This window comes from Galleria mellonella, unplaced genomic scaffold (assembly GCF_026898425.1).
Source record: "Galleria mellonella isolate WM207_F2 unplaced genomic scaffold, CSIRO_AGI_GalMel_v1 utg172, whole genome shotgun sequence".
Lineage (NCBI taxonomy): Eukaryota > Metazoa > Arthropoda > Insecta > Lepidoptera > Pyralidae > Galleria > Galleria mellonella.
The window spans coordinates 5,935,893-5,951,491 of record NW_026442015.1 but is presented as its reverse complement, the minus strand read 5'-3'; the positions used below and the strand labels follow the sequence as shown (position 1 = coordinate 5,951,491).

At 36.1% G+C, this 15,599-nt stretch overlaps 1 protein-coding gene and 1 long non-coding RNA gene across 2 annotated transcripts in view; one reads left to right on the top strand and one right to left on the bottom strand.

The window, feature by feature from the left end:
- LOC113516398 (GTPase-activating protein CdGAPr) overlaps positions 1–15,599 on the bottom strand; it is a 94,691-nt gene that overhangs the window by 40,186 nt on the left and 38,906 nt on the right. The window lies entirely within an intron of this gene.
- LOC128200249 (uncharacterized) lies at positions 3–6,053 on the top strand. Its single transcript, XR_008252635.1, has 3 exons — positions 3–80; positions 2,683–2,775; positions 5,445–6,053. It is a non-coding gene; the product is annotated as an uncharacterized LOC128200249 (long non-coding RNA).

Here is a 15,599-nt window from a genome sequence, read left to right as displayed (position 1 = left end):
CAGTAGTCGCCCCGCCCCCCAGCCCGCAGCGATCCAGCGGTCGATGCTGTGTTGCTACTGTGGGAATTTACCCCAATAATGTGAGACTTTTTTACATATTCATACATAGTTCTAAAGGAACTTTTAACGTTCATATAAAAGAAATATCATGTGACTATTAATGTATTTAAATTATTCTATATTGAAGAAGACAATTGTCAATCTCTTGATGTACTTCAATAACCACCAAACTCATGATATGTACTTGTGCCTCACCCGTCTGTCTAAGCGTCATGGAATAATATACGGATTAGTTCTAATATATCCACTGTCTACTGCTGAACATTTTCTAGGCACTTAAATCCACGCACAACCAATTTTTAAAATTAACTTCCAGCAGCAGCATTTCGAAACCAATACGACATCATAACGTTCAAGAGCAGCACATCTGCCGTTAGTGTTGTGGGTGATCACTTACCATCAAGTGAGCCGAATGCTTGTTTGCCCCGTGTTGTAAAAAAAAACCTAGGCCAATCACATAGTGGAGTTTTGTCAGTAGTTGCTACCCTTGGCAGGCAGGTTGGTAACTGCAGTTAGGCTTTAGTTATGGTTTAAACGACTTACTAACCTCTTAAGACATCCACAGCAAAGGGGGGTGGCTGGGATTATATGACATGTAACATGATATTTCAGTTACATATTCAAACACAACTGTTTTCTACTGAAGGGAAAGGGATTGTTAGCAATGGAGTTCGACATCACTAGTAATATGCTCTATCAGGTCGACCTCCACGTGGTTCCCCCTGAAAACCATCGTGAACATTTCTTGTTGAATTCGTCACGATGGGCTAACTGACCTTTTTTTTTTTTTTTACGTGAGGAAATCCTCATGGAGACCCACACACCCCGGGGGAGGCATGAGATACTGCCGGACTGACTTGTTCATTCATCTATCATCCCAGTCATCTGGTGCAAGAGCACGTTTCCCGCCGGTGGTGCCCTGCCGGTGTATACCAATAGCGTGGGTGGGGTTACCATTCCATTATCACCCATTAAAAAAAACCGTTTTTTACTCTAAAATGCAGCTTTATTTCATTGTTTAGCAATAAATAACAAAACAATTCATCTTACATTCATCACGCTGCCCATGCTATTATTGACTGATTACGCATACATAATTATGTCACGCATGATGTTTGGTTACTCCGTGAATAATACGTGAAAACAAATATAAATATACATCGTTTGCACTTTTTGTTATGGCGAGAAATTATACATAAGTTTAAGTGGTTGGAAATTAAATAACAGCGTAATTTGAGTTTAAATTGTTATTATACTAATTTTAATGGTTTCTACGTTCATTGTGGCCGTAATCAGTGTTACGCATACATAATAATAACTTCGGTAATTTGATACTTGATACTAGTTTAAAATTCATACTAACAGTTAGAAATAATATTACATTATTTAAATGTAACCTACTTTACTATACTATAATAATATACCCTATAATACTCGTGTATGTCTATGTGTAATTGGAAATGTAACAGAGATAACCGGAAGTCTGGGGTAAATTTGAGATATCAACGATGAAGTATTGGGTATAACCTAGAATATTCGAAATAAAAATATTGTGTGATCACTTACAGGTTCACTACTGATTTTTTTTTTATACAACTTAGAATGGCAAACAAGCTGACGGTCCACCTGATGGAAAGTGGTAACCGTCGCCTATAGACCATGATGCAGTACCATGAACATAACAGAGATATACTCTTTCGCCCATGATACTCCCCATGCGTTGCCATTCCTGAGGACTCAGGTGTTATTCCTCTGTACCCAGTAAATTCACGCCATATCCCACCCTTCAAACCGAAACACAGTCATGCAAACACAACTGCTTCACGGTGAAAACGCGAATGGGACAGAGGTACCCAAGCAATCGACTTTTGTACAAAGTCTCCCTCTGGTATACTAAAATTACCTAATTAAATTATGAGTTAAACTAAAAAAATTAAATGTAAGATTATTGATAACATAATTCTGGCAACATTATGACGTGACAAAACCTATAATGAAGACCGAAGCTGTAATTAATTTCCGTTTTCAAGGGGAAGATACATAAAGAAAACATTTAGGTATTTATAATAGCTATTTCTGTGACTTCGTTTGTATAACGATATTGATGAATACTCATGGGTATATTCATCATTTCCGTCACCACAGCAAGTAATTAACGCCTAAACGCTGCACACAATTTTACCCATAACAGGAGTATTTTTTTAATGGGTGATAATGGAATGGTAACCTCGCCTGCGCTATCGATATACACTAGCGGGACACCAGTGAAGGATAATAGGTGAGGATGAAGCAGGTCAATTAGCCAATCTTAATGAATTCAACAATAATTGCTAACGACGGTTTTTCAGGGGGAACCACGTGGAGGTCGACCTAATAGGGCATATAGCTAGCAATGGGTCTGTCAAACTCCATTGCTAACAATCTCTTTCCCCCCAACGGGAGTATTTGAACGCTACAGGTCAGGCGAGTCGGTATATAGTTTTATTTAAAATTTCTCTACAGTAGCGCATTTTACGAAATCTAAGGGATAACAAGGAGCAGAGAGACTTAACTTTTTTTTTTATTAAATTGAGCGCATTTTACTTCAAACTGAATGATTACTCACCTGTATCAAATTTCCAGCGCACGCATGAAACGCCTTACCGGGACCGCAATAAAATAAGAAATGTGCAAAAAGACCGAAAATGGGTGCCTCTACATGGCATGAAGATTCAGGTAAATAGATCGATACGAAGATATGATTATTTATTTACAGCCATAACAGGAAACAAAAAAATGTTTCCGAAAGCAGGATCCAATCTCACGAAGTGGAAAGATAAGGAAGATAGAGGAATTCCGTAATTAAATTGGACGCGCAATGCGTATAGAATAAGACGAGCAAGGAACGAAGGCTTTGTATACGGATCTAAGAACAAGGAATTACATAGGAGTGTTAAAATTGTCAATTCATAGCAGGCTAGTGTATAGAAAATGTTATACGGCCGTATAACCCAACCAAATTCAGATATAACCTGCTTGCATACTTTCTACATAAACTGTGTCGAATATACAATCTAGTAATGTAAATTTGTTATTGACAAATATTTGACATTTCAGACATATTCTATACACTAGCCTATGAATTGAGCATTATAGCACTTTGAATTGAGAAAAATAGTAACTGAGGGTATATCTTTCGTCCTCTTTTTACTTATTATATTTGCATAAGAAGAAAGGAGGCAACCATATGATTTATACTTTTTATTTTATCATTCCTTCTATGTAATTCCTTGTTCTTAGATACTGATTTAGAGAGCTGGCAACCCTAAATTAATGTCAGATCAATTATTATGTAGTTAGAGAGATTTCACTTTAGGTGCAATAAGATGAATATTAGAAGATAACGTTCATTAAAAATCAATCAACGGGCCGGTAGGAATATTATTTTTTATATAATTACATTAAATACTAATTCTGCAACTTCTCCCGCACGAAAATTGATACTTCGTCATATAAGCCTTTAACTGTCACTGCTCAACATAGGCCTCTCATTTGGGAAGTTTTTTTTAATTGGTGATAATGGAATGATAACCCCACCCGCGCTATCGGTATACACCGGCGGGGCACAAGTAAGGGATGATAAGAGAAAATGAAAGAGCAGGTCAGTTAGCCCATCGTGATAAATACATCTGGAATTCAGCACGATTGTTTCCAGGTAAGACCACGTGGAGGTCGACCTGATGGGGTATGTTACTAGCAATGGGACTGGTAGTCCGCATTACTAACAACCCCTCCCTTCATTTGGGGGGCTGGCTTCTCAGTAGTTGGCACACTTGGCAGGCGGATTGGCTACAGCAGTTAGGCTTTGGAGATGTTTTAAAAAGGACGCTGCTGCCAATCCCTCGCTCTTAGTCGGCTCTTACGACAACCACAGGAAAACAAGGGGTGGCCTATTCTATGCCGGGACCATACGGCGGCAATTTGATACCTAAATGTCGTGAACACCTAGGTAACTAAGTTATCCATCTACCGTTCTGCAATACTTCATTCCGACGGGGACTAATCCGTAGTCAATAGCTAGGACTATAAATGACGGACATGACATTTTATTATAGTGTTCTCTACCAGTCGACCAAAGTCATATAGACTTTTTTTTATACAACTTAGAATGGCAAACAAGCTGACGGCCCACCTGATGGAAAGTGGTAACCGTCGCCTATAGACATGAGCAGTACCATGGACATAACAGAGTATACTGTTTCGCCCATAATACCCCCCATGCGTGCCACTCCTGAGGACTTAGGTGTTATTCCTCTGTACTCAGTAAATTTATGCCATATGCCACCCTTCAAACCGAAACACAGCCATGCAAACACAACTGCTTCACGGTTGAAACACGAACGGGACAGGGGTACCCAAGCAATCGACTTTTGTACAAAGTCTCCCTCTAGTAATTAAGTAAGACTATATGACAAGTATAATTTACACGTCCGAAGCACCAGGACATGTTTGGAACGAAAGAAAGAAACTTTATTTTACAGAAATATAAAACTACACCCACAGAGGGGTAAAAAAATTTATTAAGAATTATAATAAAGAAACTATACAATATAAAATAAAATCTCTAGCAGTCGACCACAAGTCGTACAGACTGTATTATGAGTATAATTTACACGTTCAAAGCACCAGGACATGTTTGGAACAATGACATATTCCAAGAGCTTTATCTTTATGTCGCCTTATTCTTCTGAATGAATAGATTCCGATTTTGATGGTGACGGACTCCATGAACATAATACGTAATCATTGAATGGCCAATATACATACATAATGATCATCTTCCTACCCTTACTCCCATTATTATATGGGGTTAGCGTAATATGTTTTTTATCCATATTGCAAAAAGATTTACAGCTTATAGTTTTACGACCGGCCGCCTGCCTGACCTCGAACCTCTTTGGGAAATACTTTATACATAATATTTGAATTAAATCTTTTTAATATTATTTATTTTAATTATGTGTATTATTTCTTTTTATATGTGTTATTGTACTGATGATTTCCTGGATGAGCATATTGGGAGACAGTAAAGGTCACCCAGTTTCTTTTTTTTTTAATGTATGTTAATGAAATGGTAACCCCGCCCGCGCTATTGGTATACACTGGCGGGGCACCAGTGAGAGATGATAGGTGAGAATGAAGCAGGTCAGTTAGCCCACCGTGACGAATCTAACCAATAAATCAATCCCGATGGTTTCCAGGGGGAACCACGAGGTCGTCGACCTGACAGAGTTTATTGCTAGTAATAGGACTGGTAATCTTCATTACTAACAACCCCCCCCCCCCCCGCGCAGGTGGGGCTACCATTCTACTATCCATTAAAAATGTTCTATTTTTTTTTTCAGTTTAAATTCATCTATAATTAAACAGTATTGGGGCCAAATCGCTGACTAGCGGAGCTGAAGCAATAAGAACTTATACAACATTTCCATCCCACGGTTGACATTACGTCAGGCGGCACTTCTGTTCAACAGATGCGCGGTTTGTCCACTGACATACGCAATATTCTACAGTACAGTTCAAGAGTACCTAACACCAACGTTTGGGCATTCAAATAATTTACATAATATGAGCATGACATTTTTACAGATGTCGATTTTCATACACAACTTGAAATAACAAACTGATGACTCGTAATTAATATATGTTATATTATTATTTTTTATTTTTTTAGGCGTATTGTCTCCTTCAACGAAATCCCTTATCTTTAAAATCGCTCTTCGCTTGCTTGTGGAATTCCCTTCCCATGCTATCCTATGAAAGTTAGTCCTTAAATATTTTAAGAGTAGACTTAAAAAAACCCTATGCACATTTATTAATTTATTTATGTGTGTAAGTATATATTTATGTTTATATATAGATATATATGTAAATGTGTATAATATATACGATTAAATACGATATAATTAGTTATGTATAAACTTAAATTTGTCTAGTTTTTCTTGTTTGAATATTGTCACAATCGCTGACATTGATGCTCCTTTCCACTTTATGTTTGCTGGAAGATAACTCTTTTAGAGTTAAGCTCGCCTTTGTACATTTTATTAATTCGATCACAATTGTCATGTATTATTAGAGTGTACAATAAAGTTTAAAATAAAATATATTAAAAAGAAAATGTTGATAATTTTACATGTATTTTACTTATTAATATATTTTACAAAAATAACGACTAAGTGTGACAAAATTAATATAAAACGAACACGAGAGTAAATCATAGCGATTGTAAAAAAAAAATTGTTTCAGAATTGGTAAAGATATCGCGTCACAAATATACAAAACAATACAGGAAAATTGTCAATTTCGAAAGTCGCATAAAATCCGCGCAGAATTCCATAGACAAAAAAAAATTGGAAGCCTCTATAAAGTTAATTGAGAAAAAAAAAAATGTCTGCTGTTATTGACACCATAGTACATAATCAGTGGTACAAAACAGGCGAATCATTGACTTGATCGTCCATGATATATTGTATGAGTCATTACAAGAGAACTATGATCATCGACATCTGAATACGCGGCTATTAAGATCACGTGTATCTTAATTGACATACCAGTTTTGTGACGGTAATTTAGCCAACGCTTTTATGGTTTTGTCTTATTCATAAAACCATGCCTTCTATAGATCATACTTAACTAACGTGATACAAACATTTTATTATTATCTTTCAAATTACAAAATTCAATTGAAAAAAAAAAAGATAAATGTGACGCTGCTACCCATCACTCGGCCATTACATTCAACAAATTAAATAATTTTATTATTCATGTAAGATTCCTAAAGATTCCATAGTTACCTCTTATGTCACCCACAGGAAAGGAAAGAAGCCCATTGGAAGTTAGAAGTGGCCCATTCTACGCCTGGACTATACGGCAGATGATGATCAAGTTACTTATAATAACAAAGCTATGTATTAATTTTATTCCTCTGTTCCATTCGTGTTTCAACCGTGAAGCAGTTGTGTTTGAATGGCTGTGTTTCGGTTTGAAGGGTGGGATATGGCAGTGAATTTACTGGGTACAGAGGAATAACACCTTAGTCCTTAGGAATGGCAACGCATGAAAGGTATCATCAGCGACACAGTATACTCTGTTATGTCCATGGTACTGTTCATGTCTATAGGCGACGGTTACCACTTTCCATCAGCGGACAGTAAGCTTGTTTGCCATTCTAAGTTGCAAAAAAACATATATATATATAAAATAAACTTTTAGTCATGCACAATAAAAAAATTGTCAAGCCAATTAAACCTCTAAAGGTCTACCCTATTAACAGACTTGTCAATTATAATTATTATGGTGACTCAAGGCTAGTGTTGGCAACTCTCGAAAATACCCGGGATATTTTTATGTTTAATAGTTATTCAAAGAAACTGAATAATTAATTTTTAAATTTACATTTATTATGTTTCCGAGCAGCATCTAATAGTTGTAGGTTTTTCACCACAAAATAATGAAAGTTTTTACATGATAAAATCGTAGTTTGTTAGTACTTGTAACTCTGCTTTTACTAAAGAGTCTCATTTGGATTCTTTCCTTGCTTCATACTTGCACCATCATGCTGAATTGAAATCCAATAAAAATCGCGCTCGCATGAAACATGAGAGATCGCAAAGCAAATGAGAAGCGACAAGCGAGCGACGGATGCATTTAATTTTTAGAAAAAACCGGAGTAATTTTGCCCTCCGGAGTTAGGAGGTTAACCATTATTACCGAAGGCTCCCGGGCAATCCGGGCGGGTCTTTTTTAATAGGTGAAAATGGAATAGTCACCCCGCCGGCGCTATCGGTTTACACCGACGAGACATTAGTGGAAGATGATAGGTAAGAATGAATGCAGGTCAGTTGGCCCATCATGATGAATTCGACATAAATTAAACATGATGGTTTCCAGGGGGAACCGCGTGGAGGTTGACCTGAGAGGGTATACTACTAGCAATGAAGCTATAAGACCTCATTACTAACAATCCCCCCCCCCAATCCGGAAGGGTTGATAACCCTACTCAAGGGGTAAAAGGGATTGTTATCAATGGAGTTCGACAGCCCCATTGCTAGCAATATCAATAGCAATAGCCCTATCAGGTCGACCTCCACGTGGTTCCCCCTGGAAACCACCGTGAACAATTCTTGTTTAATTCGTCAATGGGCTAACTGACCTGCTTATCCTCACCTATCATCCTTCACTGGTGCCCCGCCAGTATATACCAATAGGGCGGGTGGGGTTACCATTCCATTACCACCCATTAAAAAAAAACCCTACTCAAGACACTAAAATTGTTAAAATAATACACCAATAACCACGAACGTATGACCTACAAGGTCTCAGAGCAATTCAGTGCCAATACAAATGATATAGTAATCGATTGAAACAATATGAGTTACGATACATAAAACAAGATAACATGTCCGCCCTAAGCCCTGTCATTGAACTAGCCATTGTTATGACTGGCTGGTTACCTCATCGATTGTCTATTGAGAGGCGGCTTATCAAATCAGGTTGAATAAACATTGAGTCACGTGTTGAATTTTAGAATCTTGCTTAACAGACCGTTCGGCCGCCACGGGGAGCCGTCCGTAAAATATTGCATACACACTAAAATTATAATACACGGTTGTCCGGATTTCCGTTATTATTTGTTTATTTATTTAAATAACATTATTAACCAAAAGAAAGTAAGGTACAAATGGCGGAGTTAATGCTAGTAGCATTCTCTGCCAGTCAACCTATGGGATGAACAGTGAACGAACGCGGTACTTCAGGGGGGAAAGGGATTGTTAGTAATGGAGACTGAGAATCCCATTGCTAGCAATATACCCAACCAGGTCGACCTCCTCGCGGTTCCCCCTGCGTATCTATACGTAAACTATCATGGTTAATTCCTGATGAACTTATCATGATGGGCTAACTGGCCTGTTTTCATTCTTATCTATCACCACTGGTGCACCGCCAGCATATCCCGTTAGCGCAGGCGGAGTTACCATACCATTTTCACCCATCAAAAAAAAATCGCGGTACTTCATTATTGGAATAGGTAAACAAAATAACAACTAATAACAAAATAAATAATAGACTCATAAATATCAAGGAATATGCATATATATATATATATATATATATATATATATATATATATATATATATATATATATATATATACATACATACATACTCAACTAAATAGATATATAAAATATAAACAACATAAAATATAAAAATTAATTATTACAAACGATTCCTATAAGAAAACTGTTCTTAGAGTTTATTTTAAAACAGTTTGTAGCTGTAGAAAGTCGTCTAGGTCGTTTGTAACTATAAAAGTCAAGAGCAAATTTGTTACATTAGAACAGCTGCGATGTTATAAGCAGATATCAATTGTGATTTGAAGCTAATTGTGGTGGTTAAATTCCTATCGCTCATGAACTATAGTATCCCATGAAGAAAAAGCGTAGAGTATCAAAATACCTAATAGTAATGTAGTATGAAGGAAGTCAGTGGGTGCAGGTGACTCAGGACCGTTCTTTATGGCAGTCTATGGGGGAGACTTATGTCCAGCAGTAGACAGATAATGGCTGAAATGAATAAATGAATGTAGTATGGACTATACAACTTATAGTAGATTCTAATTACATTGATTTAAAAGTTCATTCCTGGAGTGCGAAATATGCTCGTGCAACCGACCTGCAATCGAGTCAAAGACGTAGAGATTTAAGTGTTTGACACAGTAAAAAATATTACGGTTTCGTGCTCTGAATTAGTTATCTAGATTACATTCCTTATGTCACTTGTATGTACATAAGGCATGGCTAATATGGATACCGATACAATATCCAATATCTATATATTAGTTTCTTCTACAAATTGATGGCGGAAAAAAGGCCATCACCCATTACAATATCGCCCATATCGGTCTGGAGGCCTACCATGACGTATTTTCCGAAATTTCGGGGACGAATGAAACAGAAATTTGATGTTAAAAATACATAATACATGCCGTTTAAAATTATTAACATTTTTAATAAAATATCGTTCCTCTGGACTATTAGGATAGGATTTATGATGAAAAAAATGTTAAACTCCATTTACTGGTTTGATTTTGATACGAACAAAAACACGAAATTGAGCCCGAAAATTTGAAATTTCATTTCATGGTAGACCACCTGATATCTAATTTCGAATATGTTAAAAGTCTGTTATCCAATATTGTTTTTTGGATTACAGAATTTTAACATTTTCGTTATTGGATCAGTATATAGATATTGTAACTAAAATATACAGGTAACATAAATGTACCAGAGGGAGATTTTGTACAAAAGTCGTTTGCTTGGGCACCTCTGACCCGTTCGTGTTTCTACAACGAAGCAGTTGTGTACGAGGGGAGGTCAAAAAGTTCGTGGAATGGACGGGTTGGTGGGAGTTGGTTTACTCGTCCAGGTAGTCACTTGTTAAGCACCTCATTAAGAGTACATATACCAAGTTTGAACCAAATCGGGTCATTAACTTTTGAGTTATCGACTTGCAAACAAGTGATTCGGGAAGAAAATAGCGAGTATGGAGAAAATTTAACACCGCGCCGTTATAAAGTTCCTCACCAAGCAAGGAAAATCTGCTCAGACGATTTTTCAAGAGCTATTAACAATTTACGCGGACTCTGCCCCTGGTAATACCATGGTTTACAAGTGGCATGGTCTTTTCGAACAAGGAAGAGAGTCTATTGAAGTAACCCCAGCTCCGGATGGCCAATTGAGGCCACTACACTGGAAATCGGCGCAAAAGTAGAAAAACTTGTATTAGAAGATACCCGGCTGAAGAAGAAGCAGCTTGCAGCAATGGTTGGAGTATCCAAAACAAGTATTTTAAATAATCTACATTATTATCTTGGCATAACTAAGGTCAGTGCAAGATGGGTTCCAAAAATGCTCTCGCCACTTCAAAAAAGTGAGCGTGTCGAGTGTTCTCGCCAATTTTTGGAGCTCTGTGGAGAGAGTAGGGAAGAAGTTATAGCCCGGATTGTTACTGCAGATGAAACCTGGGTTCACCACTATGAACCTGAGGCGAAGCAAGAGTCAATGCAGTGGCATAAAAAAGGCACAATTCCACCGAAGTATTAAAGTGTCACAATCGGCCGAAAAGATCAGTGCGACTATCTTTTGGGATACAGAAGGTATTTTGCTGGTCGATTATAAAGACCGTGGTGTGACTATAACGGGACAGTACTACGCTTCTTTATTGGACAGATTGAAAGAAGCTATCAAGGAACAAGAAGAGGAAAGCCGTCAAAAGTTGTGCTCCTTTTGCACGACAACCCTCCCATCCACACGTGCCACGTGTGTTGCGACGGCTGCCATCCACCGATGTAGGTTTGAAAAATTAGACCACCCACCTTACAGTCCAGACTTGGCCCCCAGCGACTATTATTTATTCCCAAAAATGAAAAAAGAGCTGCGTGGAAAAAATTTGACGTCGATAAATAAATCTGCAATTTCGGCCTAAATTGACAGCAAAGATAAATTTTTTTTCGATGGTATAAACAAATTATTTGAGAGATACGAAAAATTTATTAAGATTAAGGGAGAATATATTGAATTAAATATATTTCTATCGTCAGAATACAAATACAAAAATATACCTTTGTAATGTTCACAATTAGAACGGACATTTCTCTGCCAAATGAAAAGATTAAATCTGTCCTTTGCAAGGCACTTACCCTTTTTCATCGTTTTCTATTTTTGGATCTAATTACCGGCGGGAATTTGAATCTTAAAACGGGTTTCCACTTGATACGAATGAATATAAAAATAATACCAAGCAACGTCTTGTTAAAATTTAATAGCAGTTCTGCAGGTTAAAATCTCCTGGTGAAGGTATCTTGTCTCATCATATATTCGGTTCTGAAGGTTCTCATCATCTACCTCCTATAAGACATAATCCTATCGAATCATCATGATAGGTCATCAAAGTCTATTTATATAATATATTATATATGTTTTATGTCCCAAAGAGAGATGACGTTAGGCAGGCGACCGGTCGTAAAACTATAAGCCAAATCTTTTTGTAATATGGATAAAACCATATTACGCCGACCCCAAATAATAATTGGAATAAGGGTAGGAAGATGATGATATGTTTTACGTCCCTTTTAAAACATCTCCAAAAGCCAAACTGCAGTTGCCAATCCGCCTGTCAAGCGTGGATACTTCTGGCAAAACTATATAGGTACATCTCGCTGGAGGTGTGCATATATAGCAACAACTGAGGCGGCTCCAGCAACCAGCAAAATGAAATGTATTGTATTGTAAAATCTTTATTGTACATAAATGTGTTTTTTTTTTTATTGTTTTTTTTTAATTATTATTGATGACAATAAAGACTATCTATCTATTAAAACTCCCCTTATGGGGAAGCTATGTTCAGCAGTGAAACGAAATCAATTATATGTTTTAATTAATTTATTTTCTACAAGTAAGTCTGCATCATTCCCCTCATAACAAGGCCATATTGTCTAATGAGAACCTATTGTGAATTATATAGGAAAGTATGGCAATAAAGTATAAATCCAACATGACAGTTGATGTTACGACAACAAATAGCTATTATAACGTTATAAAAGCGTGGAATAATTAATAAGGCATAACGCATAACCGTTTATAGTTTTATACTAAGCTAAGATGTAACAGTTAAAATTAAAATGTACTGTTGTTAAGGCACTATACCAGGATACGAACAATAAGATATGCACTACAATAAGCCAGCTGGCTTATTCGTTACCGACTATATGCGACTTTACCTACGTGAATTAGTATATAAAGAAGTTAATTAGCACATAGATTATGTGTTAAGTTAGAGACAGGGAAACTTTGTACAAAAGTCGATTGCTTGGGTACCTCTGTCCCATTCGTGTTTCTACCGTGAAGTAGTTGTGTTTGCATGGCTGTGTTTCGGTTTGAAGGGTGGGATATGGCGTGAATTTACAAGGTAGAGAAGAATAACACCTGCGTCATCAGGAATGGCAACGCATAGGGGTATCATGGGTGAAACAGTATACTCTGTTATGTCCATGGTACTGCTCATGTGTATAGGCGACGGTTACCACTTTCCATCAAGTGGGCCGTCAGCTTGTTTGCCATTCTAAGTTGTATAAAAAAAAATCTAGCCGTGTACAAAATTTCATTCAAATCCGTTCAGCAGTTTTTGCTTAAATGTGTATCAAACATATTCATCCATCCATCCATTCAGCCTTACAAATCTATGTATTTATAATATTCATTTTTCACCTCAGTGGTATAAAAAAAAAATTATACCATTTACTAATAGGATTCTCGCAAATTAAATTTTGTAGGTCGACAGTGAGTTATTACTCTTTAACCGACTTAGAAAAGGTGGAGTTAATACTCATAATGTGGATTGTAATCTATTGCATAATCTGCTATTATAAGTCTTTGCATTAATTAAAATAATTTATTTCCATGCTAATGTTTAATTTTTTTTTATTTCCCAAAAACAATAATATTACTTTTTTCACTTGCCTAATTGCAATGACGAAAGTAAACAATTATACGAATCACTCAGTACTGAAGAGAGTGGTTTTTTATTTGAAGATATTATCTCCATACATAACAACAACACATTCAAATTTTTCACGGCCTAATAATTCCGAGCGTTTTGTAAGCACCGATGAAACGTGTGCACAATGATTCTCATACAAACGCATACATTAGACCATACAACAAACTGTTTGTATGAACGAATGGCGTAATTTTAAAAGGATTTCTTCGACTTTAAAGATTTGCGCAGACGACGGACACAGCTATTTATAAACGATGTCCTTGCATGTAATTTTAGAATTAATGCAACTTTCTAAAGGAGGTTCTTAATTGGTTAATTTTTGGTTTGGGATGTTTGTTTGAATCGATTTTTACAAGTTTAACTTCCTTGTTAGCTTTAATAATAATAAATGTATGTCTGTTATGTCGAGAGTTACTCAATAGTTACTATATCTCATAATGTTTACCATAGTTTATATATATATATATATATATATATATATATATATATATATATATATATATATATATATATATATATACCCCCACGTTGGGCGTCAATTTTTTTTCCCTCAAATTTTGTTATTGAGGATTTTTAAAATGATTATTTGGAATATTTAATAATATATATTATATAGTAGTATTTATGTGTTATATGTGTATTTCTTATGTATATCTATATATAATTATTTCAGTATGTTGCTATATTTATATAACATATTTTTGCCACATCTGCCCTTTATACGCTTTCTGTTTTTACCTAATGGTTAGCTGGTAGAGAATGCCATATGGCATTAAGTTCGCCATTTGTACAGTTTTATTGTGCAATAAAGAATAAATAAATAAATAATCTAGCAAGAGTTTTTGATTACTTTTGCCAAATCACACGTACATACACGTATCTACGAAAGATCTCGTTGCTTCTCGATGAACTAAAACTGACGCTAAAGATTTTTCCCGCCGTAATTTTAAATTTGGAAGACGAAGCAACCATAAAGAGAATTTTTGTCACGGAACAAAATGGCTCTCGTAAATATATGCAGGGCGAAGCAATATACTCTGTTATGTCAGCTCATGTATATAGGCGACGGTTACCACTTTCTATCAGGTGGGTCGTCAGTTTGTTTGCAATTCTAAATTGTATAAAAAAAAAAAAAAATTATATAGTTTAATTTAATATTCGTAATACTAAACCAAAAGTGCTGAAGTTAGGTATTTATAATTTCAAAATCAAATTTATGCACCTCATCATAAATCTTATTAATCTATGTATGTACAGTATATATATTTGCCAGGAGTGGATGCAGGCGACTCAGGACTATTGTTTATGACAGTAAACATATTAACAGCTGGTGTAATAGCCATAACGATATAATTCTGCGTAACCTCCCTTTCTGTCTACAAACTACCATTTTCAACCGGCTTTAAAAAGAAGGATATTCCCAATTCGGTTGTATTTTTTTATGTTTGTCACCTCATAACTCCGTCAGTCGTAAACCGATCGGGAAAATTCTTTTTTATCTGAAAGGACTTACTTGCAGATTTGGTCCTGTAGAAATTATATCAAAATCGGTTCAGTGATTTAGTTTTTAAATTGAAACAACTGGTTTGCCAAAATTGAAGTCGATATTTTGTACAATACAATCCTCACTAAGCAATAACAGTTTTTGCGTAAAAAAAAAAATCTGTCTCAAATACTAATATGGCGCGTCCAGCTGTCATGTCGAAGTCAACCCGCGTTTTTTTTTTTTCAGAGAAATTTTCAGTTTAATTAGTAAAACACTTTATCACATTGAATGCTAATAATTTCGACTTTACCTTATACATATAATCGTGAGGAGGGGAGGGGGGATTGTTAGTAATGCGGACTATCATTTCCATTACTAGAAATATACCCTTGTCAAGTCGACCTCCATGTGGTCCCCCTGGCAACCTTGATTAGATAAATTATTAAAAATCGAT